General features: G+C 47.2%; 1 protein-coding gene across 1 annotated transcript in view; it reads right to left on the bottom strand.

The window, feature by feature from the left end:
- MMP25 (matrix metallopeptidase 25) overlaps positions 1-18,783 on the bottom strand; it is a 157,961-nt gene that overhangs the window by 81,156 nt on the left and 58,022 nt on the right. The window lies entirely within an intron of this gene.

Genomic DNA, 18,783 nt, shown 5'->3' with positions numbered 1-18,783 from the left:
AGGTTGCAACAGCAGACACTCAAGCCATTGTGCTAACCTTTTAAAACTGTGGCACGAGGGAATCCATCACCTGGCGCCACTCTACACCCCAACCCAGTGCAAGCAATGGAGTCTGACATTTTAGCCAATTGGATAGTCTTGTCATTGCAGACAGCGGGCATTGTTGTGTTGCCTGCAGGTGGGAGAGGAAGTAGAAAATGCAACTGTGATGTTGCCCATTTGCCCAATATCACCTGTGTGTCCAGGTCAAATGAGCCACGTGCCCATATATTGACCTGACCCTATATTGTGTTTGACTCCTACGTGGAGCTACACCTGAAGAGCACTGTACACAAATTATGGTAATACCACAACATATGTTCAAATGGTAAAGCACAATATTAGGGAATGTTACAATAGTACCTTCAAGAGGAAGGATTCTGAGAACACAAAAGGTTCTAATTTCTTCGAAATGAGAATGAGGTGTGGTGATAGTTGCAATTCAGCAGGACAGCCCTTCTCTAGCACCAGGACAAAGATCTTTAGTTTTTCCCCCGAAGAAAAACAGTGCTTCATAGCATGCTGGAGATTGTCAGTTTGTTTTCAGGTAGGACAAATGGACTTGGTGGAGGACCTTCTACACTGTGAATCAGACCTTAGGTGCACAGGTATTCTTGAGGGAACAACACCTTGTTCTGTAGCTATAGCCATGTGTCGTTCTACATTTCATAATTCTGTATGTTTCCCTACACAGCTGACTGAAACCGTGTGTCCCCTGACAAGGGTTCTAGACGGTCCACCCAAAATCAAATTTCTTGAGTGGCTACCATCTCCATGACTGTGGAGGGACATGATGGCTGGTTTATCCCCTTCGGTGCTCATGACGGAACGGTTCCGTCATGAGCGTCGGTTTGCCTGTGCTCATGACGGAACCGTCATGAACACTATTTTAGGCAGGTGTGATGTAGCTCCCAATTGTGCATTGACTGTAGAGGGAGACAGGAGGCTTCCAATAATTACACTCCTCCGCTCAAACACTCCTGACCAGTTCTTAAGCATTTTGGGAGAAGACCATGCAACATCTAGAAAGTCCATATCAGTACCCCTACGTTATACATCTCACGTCACTACATGCCAACTTGGCAAATCGTTATGGAGTGTAGTAAAAGTCATTTTAAACTTGAATTTGATCAATGTCGGCCTACAATTGAACAGTGTATCTTTGATCTGGATGCAGCAATAGGACCAATTACACGTTTATATTTAATAGGAATAAAGTGCTCTCACTTTTTCTTAAGAGAAATGCCTAGAAATTAAAGTATTGTACAAAATGTATGTGCTACCTCAAGTTATAGTACTACCCTACACCAATCGTGAAGAGTAAGCCTTGCTTGGACAACTTCACTACCCTTTGACAGACCAATCATAGAGGAGGTACTTGCCAATTCAGTGCGCTCGCACCAGTATTTGGAGTCTGCAGTTCCATGGACAACGATAGATCTTGTCACAATGATGTCGTGCTTGTCCCTGAGTTGTCCAGACCCCAAAGACTGGCGTGATGGGCAAGTAGATCAGTCAGGATACTAGATCTTCTTTCAGACTTAAATGTTTCTGAAATGTTTCAATGAAGAGCAGGGGCATGTTTGATAATCTTTCTAGAAATATGGGCACAGGCTATTGATTCAATCTAAATTTCATATTCAGGGAGGAATGTGTTTGTGGGCGAAAGGGAGTTTCATATCAAGAAAAAGTTGTACTTTTACATGTTGGAGGTTTGTGTAAGTGCCAAGCTTCCACCATTGGTAGATGTAGCACTTGTGAGAAATAAGGCCAGATGTTGAGTTTGGATGGCAGCTCACTGTCCCTCAGAGTGGCAGAGGCTATTACCGCATCCATCCTCTCTGGAACTACCGCCCACCATATTTTAAACCCCCCCTGGTCCTGTGGACATTTCTGTGCCTTCAGCGGAGGATGCTGCACGAAGTCTTCTCTCAAGGCACTGAAAGTTTGCTCATTGGCCACCATGTTTTGGGTGACCCCTCAGCAAACGTTTTTGATTTTAAAAAACAAACACCCAAAGCAGCAGTTTGTTTTTGAAAAACCAAAAACTAATGATCCTGACATCCTGAGAGTCTTCTCCACGGTGTGGATTTATTATTTGTTTTTCTATTCAGGACTCCCGGGGTTTTCCCTGTGAACTGAAAAAAGTCCATCAGACTGTCCTATTTAAATACGGTGAATTGCCTTGTGCACCTACACTGGCGGCCCCAACTCTTTCAGCCAACGGCGTAGTGCTAACGCTGGTGGCGCCAGTGGGGTCACTGCTGGCGAAAACATGATGGTCTGCCAGATTCAAATTAGAGCAGGTGGGCTGTCAGTTTGGCAGACATAGGACTCCTCCATATTTGTGGTGTAGCACCCTGTTCCCTAAACTCAAAATCAGGTGCTCTCTTCAGAAGTATTGAAGCGGCATAATCTTTCATTTACAAGGTTAATTAATTCAGTCTGTACCTGCAGCATTAAAGCTCATAGGTTCTTTAGGTTTTTTTTTGCTTTGCTTTATACTTTGGGGTAAGATTTGGCCTTCAGTGTTTTTTTTTAATTTTTTTTTTTAAAACCTTTATTTGTGAAATGCACATTACACAGCATCTGCCTACAACCCCTCAGGGCCGGCCGCTATGACATATAGTGAAAGAATAAAAAAAAGACAGTACACTGTTAAAACGATCTCTGAGCGTACATTATAGTGTGGAGCATGGAACCGTAGCAAAAGGATATTAAAGGTTTAATTTTATGATTTTGTCGAAGAGAAACAACAACAAACAAACACATGGTATCATACTGGCAAGGGTCATAGGAGGGGGGGAAGGGAAAAAGGAGTAAATGTATAAAGGAACGCATCTGGCAAGGGGGAGCGAGCATGAAGGAAGAAAGGACACAAGATATAGAAAACAGAAAACGGAACGTCAATCATGGGGAGGAGGGGAGAGGAACCTCGTAGTCAAGTGGAGGGGAACAAATATCACCACGGTACAAATTCCACTGAGCCCAAACCCTGGACCATTTCTTGGGACGCCCCCGTGCCTCATACACCGTCTTTTCTCGAAACATGCACCAGTCCATGTTATCCTTCCAGGCACTGAGCAGCGGTGGTCTGGCGGAGCCCCAAAGCTGAGCTATATCCCTCTTTGCAACCATGTTGCCCAGAGTGACCCAGAACGTCTGAGCAGCAGTACAATCCGTAGGCTCCCACACATTGAGCAAGCAACGTCGTGCCTCAGGAAGGAGGGGGACTCCAGTGACACGTCCCATCACATCGTGCACCCTAGACCAGAAGACCGAGACAATCGGACATTCCCAAAGAACATGGATAAAAGTACCATCCATACCGCACCCACGCCTACACCGTCCATCCGTCACAAACCCCATTCGCACCAGACGCATACCAGTCACATACACACGGTGGAGGATCTTTAGCTGGACAAAACGAAGCCGAGCCGGAATAGCCACCTCCTTAGGGGAGGAAACAGCTGACTGCCAGTCCTCATCGTCTAGTTCAAGCCCGTCAGCTGTCCAAGAAGCACGAAGTTTCCCCAGCTGGTCAGCCCTGTTGTTAATGAGCTTCTTATATATTAAGGAAATCGTACTATCGGGGACATGGCCGTCTAGGATACGATCCTCCAGGGGGGAGGATTGTGGAATATCAGTACCGGGGGGAAAGACGGAGGACAAGGCATGTCGAACCTGCATATACCGAAAGTGCTCCCTGTCATCAAGCTGGTATTCCAGTTTCAGGGCTTCAAAGGACTTCACAGCGCCCCTGGCCCAAAGATCATCCACCTTGCTGATCCCAATCATGTCCCACCTGTCAAACCCTTTCGTCTTCCAAAGGTTGCCCAATCGATCAGAATCATACAATGGCGTCATGCGCGTCAGCTTGCCACCCCAGCCCGTAGCCACAGTTGCATCCCTCCAGGCCCGCACTGCACACTTCGTAGGACCCGTAAGGAGATGGATTGGCGACTTCGAGTACAAAGCCCTATTAAAGTTGCCACCGGGCAGTAAAAATTTATCCAAGGCAAAGGCGGGAGCGGGTTCCGGTGAGTACGTTGCATGATTAATGGCGCTCAAGTGCGAGGCCCAATAATAGCGTCTGATATCAGGCAAAGCAATACCACCATCGTACCAGGAAAGGGTGAGCTTAGACAGCGCAATACGGGCACGACCATCCCAGATCAATTGCCGCTGTAGACTCTCGATCTCGCGAAAGTAGCGAGCGGGGACAGGGTTGAAGAAATTTTGCAAGGCATAGAGAAATCGGGGGAGCGACATCATTTTAAAAAGCGCCGCTCGGCCCAATGGAGACAAGGGCAACTCACGCCATCGTCTTACATCTTGTTTGAGTCGGCGGAGCGGAGCATACAGGTTTCGCTCATAACGGACCGCAGAGACCATAGAGACATAAATCCCCAAATACTTGAAGCCGTCAGCCGCCACCAAAATTGGGAACCTGCGAGGCAAAGGCGGCAGAACCCCGGCTATGACATAAACACAGGATTTGGTCCAGTTGATGACCAATCCAGAGTTCTTACCAAAGGATGTAAGAACATCGAAGAGTAAGTTCAAGGACTTTTGAGGGGAAGTGAAGTAGAGAAGGATGTCGTCGGCATACAGTGAGACGCGATCCTCTAGATCTGGCGTCCACCGAATCCCTTTAATCGAGGGTTCCCACCGGAGCCACGCCGCAAGGGGTTCAAGTGCCAACGCGAATAGGAGCGGGGAAAGCGGACATCCCTGACGGGTGCCGCAGCCCAACGGGAAGGGGTCAGAGCTTCTGCCATTTACCACAACGTGAGCCAGTGGTTGTTCATAAAGGAGCCTGACCCAGGCAATAAAGTTAGGGCCGAAGCCAAACTTGGAGAGGGCCGCCCAAAGATAAGGCCATTCAATGGTGTCAAAAGCCATCGTAGCGTCTAGAGAGGCCACCACCGCAGGCTCCGTGAGAGTTGCAGCTCTCGCGAGAACACCATGAAGCCTACGCAGATTAAGGGCCGTGTTTCTGTGCGGTAAGAAGCTGGATTGATCCGGATGGATCAGGTCGCAAATCACCTTCAACAACCGATTGGCCAGAACCTTGGCCAAGATTTTAGGTTCCGGGTTTAGCAGGGAAATGGGGCGATAGGAGGTGCAGCGATCACGAGGCTTGCCATCCTTATAAATGACCACTATTGTAGCTAGGCGCTGTTCAAGCGGAAGGATTCCTGCCTCGAACGCGTCAAGAAACATGTTGCGCAGATGGGCGGCCATCTTGTCCGGACAAAGTTTGTAGAGTTCGATGGGCAAACCATTGGGCCCCATCGCCTTACCTGAGCGCAAAGATCGGATAGTGAGGGCAATCTCATCCACCGTAAAGGGAGCCTCCAGAGCCAGGCCCTCTTCCTCCGAGACAGAAGGAAGAGCTATATCACGCAACAGCAGACGAGAATCAGCCTCATCACGATCACTCACCGGGGTATAAACCTTCCGGAAGTGATCAACAAAGCAGTCAACAATCTCACCGGGGTCAGACACACTTTCACCAGACTCGCGAACAATAACGGGCACAACACGACTCGCTCTTTCAGCCTTATCCAGCCACGCCAGGAGTTTGCTGGCCTTGTCACCCACATCATACAGCCGGCCCAATTGATTAGCTCGCATCAACTTAGCAGCATCGGTAACACAAGCCTTGTAATCCGCCTGTTTCAGTTCCAAAGTGTGTAACAGCGCAGGCGTGTCATCCCCACCCAGCTCACTTTCAAGCGCTGTAATTTCAGTCTCGAGGGCCAGAACGGCCTCCCTCTTAGCCCTCCGCTCAGCAGCAATGAGAGACAGTGCGGATCCCCGAATGACAGTTTTAAAGGCCTCCCAGAGAACCGTAGGGGAGGTCACCGAACCCACATTTTCATCAAAGTAACAGTCAATAGCCTTCACCATATCTGAGCGGAGCCGGGGGTTCCGGAAGTGCCAGGGGGGAACCGGGGGAAACTCTGTTACCAAAAAGACCACCCACAGAGATCCTAATCATCAAGGGGGAATGGTCCGAGATACCCCGGGGGAGATGACTAACCTCCCGTACCAAGGATAGAGTAGAAGCAAGCATAAAGAAGTAGTCTATCCGAGAGAGGCTGCCATGCGCACCAGAGTGGAAGGTATACTGCGTCAGGGCGGGGTGCAGTGAACGCCAAACATCCACCAGACCAAAAGTCTCAGTCATATCATTGAGCCACATCTGGGACTGCGGCAACACTCTAGGGGGCAGCCGATCACAATCGCCAGACATAACAGAGTTAAAGTCTCCGCCCATGATCAGCAGACCATCAGGGAGACCAAGAAGAATCTTGCCAAGATCAGCGTACGTGGTGATCTGCAGCCCCGGGGGAATATACACAACCACTAATACAATTGGCTTACCCTCCCATCTCCCGGAGACAGCAGCATACCGTCCCCGATCATCTAGGATAACATCATCAATCTCAAGGGCCAGGGAGGATTTCACCATTATACCCACTCCCCGGGACCCGGAGGTGAAACCAGCGTGAGCGGCCAATCGATTGCCCCGACGGTCAAGAGCTTTACAGGCATTACCGATCAAGTGGGTTTCTTGAAGGAACACGACATCAGGGGCATGGCGCCTTATAAATTGTAACACAATGCCGCGTTTAATCCTGTCACCCAGACCGTTGACGTTCCAAGAAAGAACCTGCATCTCACCCCCCCATCCCAGGAAAAGCGACCCGATCCAGCCCCCTCCCATAACCACAGATCCAGAATACCTGCAATCAGTAACATACCATGAAAAAAAGGAATTAACAGAAAACATAAAACACAACCAAGTCCCCAGAAACCACCCCCCAACCAAGAGCCCGTTACAACACCCCCCACCCTGCACCCCTGCTGACTAGAAAGCCACCCCAAACTGCAGTGTGCCTGTCGCCCCATCTGATCTACACAAAGAACCCCCCGAGGCGGAAGGGAGAAATCACCCGTACCCGCACCACCACGGGCATAATCATAAAGCATACAGTAAAGATTACTCTGTAAAGTTCATAGTCTCAAGTCGGACCACTGGGGGCCCACGGTAAACCTGGGCCGTCGCACCACCTTCCGCACCACCAGGGCCTCCACTCTCTGTGTCATCTTTCGGCAACGAGTCCAACCAGTCACTAGCACGATCCGGCTGATCGAAGAAATAAGCTCGTTCTCTGAACTCAATCCGCAAGCGAGCTGGAAACAGCATGGCGTACTTTAGTCCCAGATCTCTCAGATGACGCTTCACTCCAAGGAACCCAGAACGTTGTCGTTGCACTTGGGGAGTGAAGTCAGGATAGATAGAGACAGAGTTATTGTCGTACTTCAACGGGCCGTGTTTATGAGCGGCCTGCAGGATAGCGTCTCTGTCCCGATAGTGAAACAGCCTAGCGATGATAGGCCTCGGAGGGCCTCCTGGCTTCACCTGACCACCTGGGAAGCGATAGGCATGCTCAACCGCAAAGAACTTGCTTAGACCTGCGGGAGCGAGTTTAGCGACAATGAGTTCCTCGACCAGTAAATCGATCGAGGCGGCACCATTGTCTTCCGGCACTCCGACCAAGCGTATGTTGTTCCGCCTGGCCCTATTATCGTAGTCTTCCATGCGTTTGAGCAAAAGGTCGTGTGAGGAACGCAGATTCCCTATCTCGGATTGCGCCTCCGCCATGTCCGTCACCAAACTCAATGCCTTTAAGTCCAATGCCTTGACCCTCTCGTTCGTCTTGGCCAAGTCGGCTCAAATAAGAGTAACATCCACCGCCACCGTGTCTATCTTGGACACCATGGCCTCGTATTGTTGACTCATATCGGCCTTGAGTCCAGAAATGGCGGCCAACAGGTCCTGAAGGGACACCTCTGAGGAAGACGACACGTCGGTCTTCGGGTCCTCCAAGCCAACACTGGTAGCACCGGGGGAACCTCTCGGTTGGGTATAGCGCTCGATCATATTGGACTGGATCGACCCCCCGCGAGTAATGTTCTTCCTGCGTTTCTCCGCCTCAGGTTTCGTCGCCATGTTGCATTCAGCGCAGGCCGGGGACACCCAGGTGTAGCGGACGGTGACAAGTCCCAAACCTCAAGAGTCCAGTTTCACGAGAGGACGCCACGGGCCACCTTGCCAGCACGAAGAAAGAAAGCGTTCGCTGTGAGAACGGCAGGCCAAGACAGAGTAGGAGGTCCCAAGGAGTCAGAGACGAGAGGGCTGGAAACCGAAAGTGAAAGTGGCACACCACCGGTGGGCCAGATGCCAGGCAGCCGTTGTTGTTGCATTACAGCTCGGCCATACTAGGCAGTTGAGACCCCGGTCGCGTCGGGGGTTAGGCCAGAAAGTTGGAGACGATGTAAAAATGGTCCCCGAGGTCCGACTCCGACCAAAAAAGGATCGACAGCATCAGTGAGAGTAGCACTCCAAAAGCCCGTCGAAGTGACCAGGATATCTGCAGGATAGATAAAGAAGGGCGGCGCGGGTCTCAGGAGCTCTCTGCTCACGCGACCATCTTGGATGCCCGCGTAGCTCCTCGGCTTCAGTGTTCTTTGAACCTTGGAGATTTTTAATGATTTTGTCTTTCTCTTGACACCAAGAGAGGGTGGTGTTGATTTTAGGTCGAAGCTACTGCACAGAGCATGTGCTATCTGTTGAGAGGCATATTATGACTTACCAAGAACATAGAGAATTGGAACCCACCCATTGTTTACCATTGGTTGTCTTCGGTGCTTAATTTGTGAAAGGAGTGCAGGTGCCCAAAACTCTGCTCAGATGCCCGCAGCTAGTGCAGTTAAAAATAATGATTTGGAGCTGTCTCCTTCATGTATGTCCCTCACCCTGCACTTCATGTTGCTCTCTATTATCCGACTGCTTCTCCCCGCCCCACTTCCTGTGCTTACCTGTGAGCTTCTCCCCATTGATTCACCCCATCTGTGCCCTCTGTGCTTCTTTCCCCAAACCCTGTGTTGCTTTCGCGCCCGCTCCGCCCCCAGTTGCTTTCTCATCCACTTGGGCCCTCACTCCATTGCGTTTGCATCCTCTCATGTCACTTTGCCATTCCCCCCACCCCCACTGTGTTGATTCCACTGTTCCTACCCGTCTGCTTTAAAAAAGATACAAAAATTTAAGTTCTCATTTTCTTTTCTTTTTGAGTTACATCGCGGGCCAGTAACTAAAAAGAAAAGCATATTTAGAACGCCCGCACCGCGGGAAGAAAAAAAACGCTGCGGTTAAGGCGTTAAAGCATGGTAAATGATGACCTCACAGAGCACCAGGATATGACAATCTTTGTTGGGGCTTTTCAATGATTCCCTCCCTATCACCCTCCAACAGTGCCTCTCATCTCTCCGTAGCTCCTTTCTCAAATGTATTTCATTTGTTTTATCCCGCCTCTCATACAAGTGTAAAGTGTCAGGCCATTTTACATTAACACACACATGCAGAGATAATTGAACCATATGTCTGTAAATCAGTGGGCAGAAAATGTTACATAAGAGAAAGGGGACTACAAGGTGTCTGGTTGGCATTTTTGAGCAGTGCTTGGTCTGGAGAAGCACAAATTCAGGATTCAGAATGTAACACAGTGCGTAGGGTTGTCTTTACTAATAATAATTTATTTCTACCCAAACAAACCCTTTTTTGTAAGCAGCATTAGGATAAGGAAAGACTGGGAAAAACATAACTTTCTAGCCTATTACATTTGATATTATTTCAAAGCGCACTGTGCTAAATTATTATTGTAACTTATGAACTTCACAGTAGCAAAAGGATCTCTGTGACAAAAGCAGTGACCCACTGAGCTATGCACATATAATACTGCTCTGTGATCTGCATGGTACACATTCTTTACAGCACATATAGTAACCCTCTGCCCTACTTTATGATGAGTCAAAACTGCCACTAGACAAAACTCCGATCTCTATCCTGCAGGTACATTACTCACCAGACTTATCTTGACACTTTTTTTGTTGCCTGAAAACTGCAGGAATACAATTAACTCTTCAGCTGGTGCTTTTAAAACTGCTGCACTGCTAAAAACTCAGCCCCCAGTGATAAAACTGCCTCCCCACCCTTGCAGCCTCCTGGGGAAACACCTGATTCCTAGTACGGCCAGTTCCGCCTTGGGCATAGTCGATAGGTCACAAAGGCGAGGCCTATCAGCTTTACTAATGCTTGTTTTACAAGGCATACACAAAATGCCAAAATGTAAATTAAAGGTTTGATGAGTGAAAAAAGCTAGGGTGGACTATTTCCGTGTTAGTGGCAGTGACTGCTGCCTTTCCTGTTGTGTATGACTCTAGGCAGCGTATCAGTACTGTGCGATGTCTATGTCGTGGCCGCACGGCTTGAGCTCGATGTTTCAATCAATCAATCAGGGAATTGTGAAGCAGGCTACTCACCCGTGAGGGTCTCAAGGTGCTGGGGGGTTGTGAATCTCCGAGTCAGCCGAAGAGTCAGGTCTTGAGGCTCTTCCTGAAGGTGTGCAGAGTGGGGGAGCGTCTGATGTTGATCGGGAGATCGTTTCAGGCCTTTGCTAAGATCTAGGAGAAGGCTCTTCCACCCGCTCTGGTTCTGTGGATGTGCAGGGTTTCTGCAAGGGCGAGGGTGGCGGAGCGGAGGTGTCTCTTGGGTACGTGGAAGGAGTCTCTGTTGTTGAGGTATTTGGGTCCGGTGTTCTGGAGGGATTTGTAGGCCCAGGTGAGTAGCTTGAAGGTTACTCTCTTTTCGACGGGGAGCCAGTGGAGTTCTTGCAGGGGCTGGGTGATGTGTTCATGTTGAGGGATGCCGAGGACGAGTCTGGCCACGGTGTTCTGGATGGTCTGGAGATTTGTTGATTCCAGCGTAGAGGGCGTTTCCGTAGTCCAGTCTGCTTCTTATGAGTGTGTGGGCGACGGTCTTTCTGGATTTAGGAAGGATCCATTTTAAGGTCTTGCGAAGGATGTGGAGGGTGTTGAAGCAGGTTGAGGTGATGGCGTTGATCTGGTGGGTCATGGTGAGGGAGGAGTCGAGTATGATGCCGAGGTTCCAGGCGGGGTCCGTGGGAGTGTTGCAGAGGGTGGTCGGCCATCAGGTGTTGTCCCAGGCTGAGAGGGTGGGTCTGGGGATGAGGACTTCTGTTGTCTCCGAGTTGAGCTTAAGATAGCTGCTGCTCATCCAGGATGCAACATCTTTCGTTCCTTCCTGGAAGCTGAGTCTGGTGGCATTGTGTTGCTTCATGAGGGAGAGGATGAGCTGGGTGTTGTTGGCGTAGGATACTATGCTGAGTCCACGCTGTCTGATGATGGTGGCGAGGGGGGCCATGTAGATGTTGAAGAGCGTGTTACTGAGCGATGATCCTTAGGGTACGCCGCAGTTGATCTCTGTGGGTTTGAAGAGGAAGGGCGGGAGTCTGATTCTTTGGGTTCTGCCGGTGAGGAAGGAGCGGAGCCAGTCGATGGCGGTTTCCTGTATGTCGGTGTTGAGTCTTGCTGTGGGAGTGGATTGGGAGACAGTGTCGAAGGCTGCGGAGAGGTCTAGTAGAATGAGGGCTGCAGTGTGGCCTTGGTCGAGGAGCGTGCAGATCTTGTCTGAGGCGGCGAGGAGTGCGGTCTCGGTGCCGTGGTTGCTGCGTATTCCGGATTGGGAATGGTTGAGGATGACGTTCTCCTCGAAGAAGTTTGTCAGGTAGGCATTGAAGATCTTCTCTGCAACTTTGGCCGCAAAGGGAAGGAGAGAGATGGGTCTGTAGTTTTTTCAGGTCCGTCGGATCTGCAGAGGGTTTCTTGACGATGGAATTGAGTTCTGCGCATTTCCAGTCATCGGAGAATGTGCCGGATTCAAAGGTGGCATAATTATGTTGATTATTCATAAAAGCCCTAAAATGTGTTATAAAAAAGAAAAAAGCTAGGATGGAAATATTATTTTATTGAAAACATACAATATAGACAAAATTGTCTGGCCTTGGTGTGATGAAAAATGTCAGGGAGGAGGCATGGGCCTGAGCTTTATCAGGGCTGGCTGGAAATAAGGCCAGAGCAGCCATTTTGAGGACTGCACCCTCGCGACCTGACTGCCATAACATTTTAGTTTCACCAGCTGATACTTCAGCTATGTCTCAAAGAGTTAGGCAAAATATGTGGCAGATGCCCTGCACTCCCCTCCTTTTTAATGTTCACTTCAACTACTTCCCACATCTACAAATGTGGCAACAAACATGCTGCAGAGGAACTAAAACACAGCTGCGACATTCTTTAGATGCTGTGTGTTTTCAAGGCCTTTTCTAAAATTCCAGGCAACAAAGCTGCTGTTACCCAAATGAACTAAGGCAGCTGTAGCATGTTTTTGGAGGGTTATGGCAGAGGAAACGAAAGATGTTCTGCCCCCATAGTTACACTACGCCCCTCCGTGGCAGTTGCCCTACTCTGGGATTTACGCTATTTGTTGGCAGAAATCGGGAGAGAATACTTGCCACATCAATACAACCTCTGCCCTAGAAGGCACAGCTGGATTGGCCTTTCTGCCATTCCACAGGTTCAGGGGCTACTTTCAGAGCATGTGTACCTACCTGCCAAAGCCCAACCATGAAAGCTCCAATGGCCCCATTCTAGTTGCGACCTCCTGAGGCGTGAAGATAGTTTCAATATTTTCACCAGGGCTGATGTTGGTTTCCACTCTGGCCCTGCTTAAGCAACATATATTTGTCAAGGTGTCCTAAAATTGTACTTCATCATAAGGCAGCAACGTGGCACAGTATGGAGGGTGTCTGAAATCACGGAATCCTAAGAGCCTTCTTCCCGCCATTGCTGTAGCTTCCCGCACAGCCAGTTTTCTGTGGCAAACATTTTATCAGAATACAATGGATTGTCCACCCTGTTGGGGTCTTCAGGATCCTGTGCAGATGATGCAGTCAGATCACCACAGATCGCGCAGTGTGGACCGCTCATTCGCTACACCTAGGATGTCTACCCCCAACCAATTGCAGGTCAGACTATCAAGGCCAATAACATCAACATGCACTTGGATCGACTCCCGAATATTGACTACCAACGAACCTGCAAAGCAGGCATATAAAAGGATGGATAGATGTACTATTTTAATACTATTTCTACTAACCCCAACAATATTTTGCAAGTCGATATTATTCAGTTAATGTGCGTGCAGGGCGATATAAAAATACTCAATATTTTGGTAGAACACCACCACCACGGCTATTTAAGCCCTGAGACTTTTACTTTGTTCTCAAGAGTATGTAGCTCCCAGATCCAATGACCACAGAGTCACAGCGCTACAGTGTTGCTATTCTGGTTCTCCCTCTCTTTTTAGGTCTGATTTGACAGCAGAGTTGGTTGCAAGACATAGTGTTACCAATATATTCAAATATACATAGAGTGGGCTTTGCCTTCATGAAATGAAAATGGATTTGTAAAGCGCATGGCTGCCCAGAAGCGTCCCAGCGCTATAGAACAATGAATACGGAGAAGAGTACCAGAGTCTAGGAGTCCTGGGGGAACAAGAAGGTTTTAAGAAGCTTCATCCAGAAGAGCATTACTCCCCCACAGTATTTTATTACCTACTTTGGTGTACCATTCCGTCTTCCAGTAAGTGCTTCCATTGGAGGGCATGAGGGAATATGTTTCATCTGAAAAGTACACCATTATTATGCTGTTTTCCAGATTTAATTACGTATATCCTATATGCATTCTATAAGGAAATGGATCCATTTTGTTAACTTTTTCCCAGCATGAACGATGGCAACAGGGCAGGGTTTGATAGACAGCATTTATGAATGTCCCTGGTTACCTTCATTGGCAAATACAATACAGACCTATTTGTCAATGTTTGATCCCTATAGCTAGCACCCTTAACTCCATAAACCTTCCTGTTGCTGCTATTCCGCAGACCTGCCTACAGGTCCGTATTCCTGTAATGTTACACTCTCCAAGAAACTTTTATTTCTAGTATCGCGTTCGATAACAATACCGTCGAATTGGAAAGGGAATACGCGCCGAAAAGTCACTTCTTTCCGAAGTCGATCTGGAGCGCTTCAATCCTCATCCGAAACCGATGGCAGAAAAAAACAATCTAAGGATGGAGCTGATGCCCATGCGCACTAGCAACCAAAGGAGGAGTCGCCAAGCTACAAAAGACTCTCCAAGAGAAAAACAAGTGCAATCATCCGAGCCCAACAACGGATGGCGATCTATTCATAATGTACCATCTGCAGCCCAACACTTTTATTTCTAGTTGCCTTGCTGTTTTTAGGTCTGAGTTTTGACAGGGCAGTTACCAAACAGACCTCTTATGAACAATATACATATGGCTGGCTTTGTGTCTGTTTCTTTCAACCACTGGCTTTTGTCAACCAGCCTGTTTCAGCCATTGGCTTGAAACCTTGTCAGTCACGTTTTGCTCAGCCCAGTGGAGTATTCATCTGTCACCTAATGCTATTGGCTGTTTGGGAGTATCCTTCCACGTCCACTTGAGTACTCACTTTGAACTAACATAAGGGACTATACAGTTATAGCCCTCTGTGTCCTCTCCATACAGCTCCTTTCCCTTTGACTCGCTGATATGCTGGACCCATACATCTAGAGCGCTTGGCTTTGCCAATGGTGGTTGTCTATGTTGTGTGATGTCTCTACTAACACATATTCGTGTCTTTGCTCTCTGCCAGGCTGTGTTTCCTATTCCTGAGATTTAAGCCTTGCTTTCACATTCCCTTCTTGAGGAGCTAATTTATCTAACTCGGCGCAAAGACACTCACCCCTGTGTCATTAGAATGAATGAATAAACGAATGAATATTTATTGTTGGTTACTAAAAACCATTACATAAAACCAGCAATACAAAAGTCATCACGTTACTTTGATTGTTTTTATGCAGGTCTGTAACGTTGGAACCCTTCCACACAGACCACGAATATCAATAGATACATTTTTTTTACAGATACACTTGAGAAAGAGAGACTTCTGTACTGGGGTGCTCGCAGGCATGGATTAAAGTAATAATAACAACATCTAAATTGAAGTGTATTTTATGATGACAGTTCTGCGAGAACAGTTATGAAATGGAGCAACATTTACACTTTTTTTTGTTTTGCTCGTAAATAATGGTGGAGACTCCCCCCCCCCCCCTTCCTCCCACTCCAGTTCCCTTTTATCTTCTGAGCTAAAGAGTCTTACACTCTTGCCAAATTAGCCACATCTTGTTCCTCTTCCTACCAGGATGTGGCATACTTTCTATTTCTATTTTTTTCTTTTCAATTTCCTGTCCCCCAAAATAAAAAGGGGACTTGCAGTTACTGGTCACCTTTCAGCTGTCGATGTCGGACTTCAGATGCAACGAAGCACTGGCATCAGGAGGCAATCCCTTCCCTCTGACCCCTGCTGCTTTCCACATTCTCCAAGGAAATTTCTCGTTTGAACTTTCTCGACCAATTTTGTTCAGTTTTGATCTTTCCTATGATTTCTTCCCAATATTTACTTTTAATGTAATTCTATTCATCAGCTTTTTTTCGTTAATACAAAATGCCGTCAGCAGTATCTTTGTTAATGAATAAGATGTGTACCTAAATTATTGCTGTGTTTTGGAAGAGCGAGTGTGAATGAACATCATGCCTAGGGGAGCTAGGAGCTACACCAGGCTTCTCCAATGAATGGCTCCTGGGCTACTGGCAGCTCTCCAGCTGCCTTTGAGCAGCTCTCCTGTGTGTGGCTCAGTCTACTAAATTAGGAGGTTTTGCTTGACAGAATGAATATTATTATTATTATTTTTTTTTGCTTGACAGAATTAATATATTTGTACTAAAATTGAAAATTATGTATTCAAGATGGAAATGTGCTTATTTTCAGAACTCATAAGATGATGTCTGAAGAACAATCAATTGTTGAATTTACAAAATAATTTTAAAGCTGATATCTGAATCATAAATCATGTAGTGTTGGGGAGATTTATTAGTAATATTGCCTTGGTCCACGAGAATTGCAGCTACAGCTGTTAAGTATTACCTATGTAAAGACACTCTAAACTATCAGCACCTTTTTCACATTGGTGCTGGTAACCCTTCCTGACGCACTTAGGTGATCACTGCTGATAATCTTGCATAGGATGGCCACTAATATAATCATGTTTGATATGGTGACTATTACAACACTTATAATATTAGTAGTTCGGTATAAGTCTCAAAGAACATTAGTTCCTCTTGTTAAAGGCCTCTGTGCTAGAATGTAACAGGGCCTGATCATGAAGAACACGACGGAGAGTTCTATGCCAGGCAGTTGGCTCCCTACATGTCGACATCTACCAATACATGTTCTTCACGCTCACCTGAGTGGCTCCTGCATCTTTGTTTCCATGGCGACGAGGATGGGATAGGAATTAGGAACCCACACGTGCCGAGCACAATTGGTTAGCAATTCGCTGAAACTTAGTTGCAGGTGCCTATAGACATAGACCTTTCTGCACAGCTGAACTTTCATGTTTTAGTACATTTAGGAGCATACAAGTTAAATGTGAGAATGGATTCTGACAGGAGTGCCCTTCGATTGTTCTCCCGCCCACATACTGTGCAGCTACCTGTCTGAATGTGGTTCAGCTCATCCGCCCTGGTCAGGTACTGGTTTTCCTTTGAAGCCTTATAACGTGTTCAGCCGATAGACCTTTTTTCGTTAAACCCCTTACTGTGATTGAGGAGTCATTTATCTAAAAAGGCTGGCTCAAGGGTTTATCCCTTTTTTTGCTTTCTTTGGTTCGAAGTCTGGCTGTGGCGTAGCAAGGGTGCCATCGGCTCTAAGGCAAGCAAGGGCTCCCTACTCCTGACGCCCCGATATTTTCAATCGGCGTTGCCTGCCCCACTCTATTAACCGTGCCAACCGCAGTTTTCTTTCTCAGGGTTGTAGATTTAGATTTAGATGTCCCACTGTGAGTTTGCACCTATGTAAGAGCAGGTTGTCAGAACAGCAGGACCCATTGAAGGTGCCCAAGTGACATGGGGGTCACTCTGCATCTATGCAGCCATTGTCTGCTTGGCCGCTTCTTTCTGCCCCCTTTCTGCACTTGCTAAGCTGGCATGGTCGTCCCTCAGCTGTGATCCAAGCCATGTTACATGAGCCCTGGAAACCAGCAGGCCTCTATTCTCCTACCAAATAACCACCCCATGGTATATAAACTGATGCTATGACTGTGGAAGCTAGAACCTGCAGGTGCACGTCCATCAACTCTCCAGTCACTCACTTTCCCATGCACTAACCCTCCCCATTCTTCATTCTTCCTCCAGAGGCAACCACTCTCCTTCCATTTAATTAATCTCAAACTCAGTCGCTCGTCCACACCTTCATTCTTTCTCCCATTTAATCATTCAGCTGGTAAAAATTTGATTTACACAGACCACCACGAACTATTGATCCACTCAATACCAACTCATCATAACCCCATTCACCCATTTCCCCTCAACCACACCCCAGTTCACTCAGAAACCCATTCATTTGACTCATTCACTCGCCTACTCATCACTCACTCCTTTTGTGAACTTTCTGTTCACTTTCCATCCTATCCATTCATATTTCCGTGACTTCATTCATCTTGCTTGCTCCTACTGTATTCAATCCCTGAATCCACCTTTATAGGTGCACATGAAGATTCTTTCAAGGGGTTTGACATCTCTGCTCACAAAGGGCCAGATGTAGCTCAGCAAATACCGGTCGGTAACGGCCGATTTTGGTCGTTACCGACCGGTATTTGGTTTGTGACATGTAGGGGGCCTGAAATGTACCGATTCGGTAAAATACCGAAACAGTAAATTTACCGAATCGGTAAATCTACATGTAGGTGGCACTGAAAACAGTGCCGCAGGCCCTTTAGAATTTGTTATTTACCATCAAATACTATTTGATGGTAAATAACGAATTCCTGTGTACATTTACATCTGTGCATGTACACCTGTGCCATGTGGCACACAGACATGCCCTAAGTGCATGTATGTGTGTCACATGGCACACAAGCCTGAATCAGGGGTGCAACAGGGTGTCAAAGTGACACCCTGTCCCCCTTGTCAATTTGGTAATTTTACCGAAACGGTGTTTACCGGTTTAGTATTTGCCATTGATTCCTATGGGCCTTGAGGCCCATAGGAATCAATGGCAAATACCGAACCGGTAAATACCGATTCGGTAATTACCGAATGTTGCGGAATCGGTTATTTATTCGGTAAATATACCTACATAGCATTTACCGATTTGTAAATACCGAATCGGTAGAATTCGGTATTTACCAATCGGTAAATACTAATTACCTACATCGGGCCCAAAGTGTGTCCTCGGGTTCCAACACCAAACGCATGTCCAGGTAAGCAAAGCAGGCAGCAGAGGGTCTTTAGAAAGCCTCTGAGTGGAGTATAGGTGCTGGAAGTAGGGGTGCAGAGGGTGCTGCAACACCCCTACCATAACCATGCTGAAGTTCGGAAGGTGAATGAGCAATAAAAATGACTGCACATTTTATTTTGTCATAGGCATCAACTGTTAATCTCTTTCTTCTGACAAATTGCTGTTTATCCTTTTAACATGGAGATTGGTGTTAACTGTTATTTCCCTGACTGCAACCTGAGAGGATTTTGAAATGTGAACTATGTGACAATCTTGCTGAGTGTGATAGAAAAGGTTGTAGTATATTATTTTTCCAACACGCAACAAACCTTGAATTGTACAAATATTTCAAAATATATCTGCAGTTACAAAAGCACAAATGAAACAGTTTCTTTTTTTTATTTGGAAGTAT

This window comes from Lissotriton vulgaris, chromosome 7 (assembly GCF_964263255.1).
Source record: "Lissotriton vulgaris chromosome 7, aLisVul1.2, whole genome shotgun sequence".
Taxonomy (NCBI): Eukaryota; Metazoa; Chordata; class Amphibia; order Caudata; family Salamandridae; genus Lissotriton; species Lissotriton vulgaris.
Note: the sequence above shows the minus strand (reverse complement) of the source record. Positions and strands in the feature narration are given on the sequence as shown.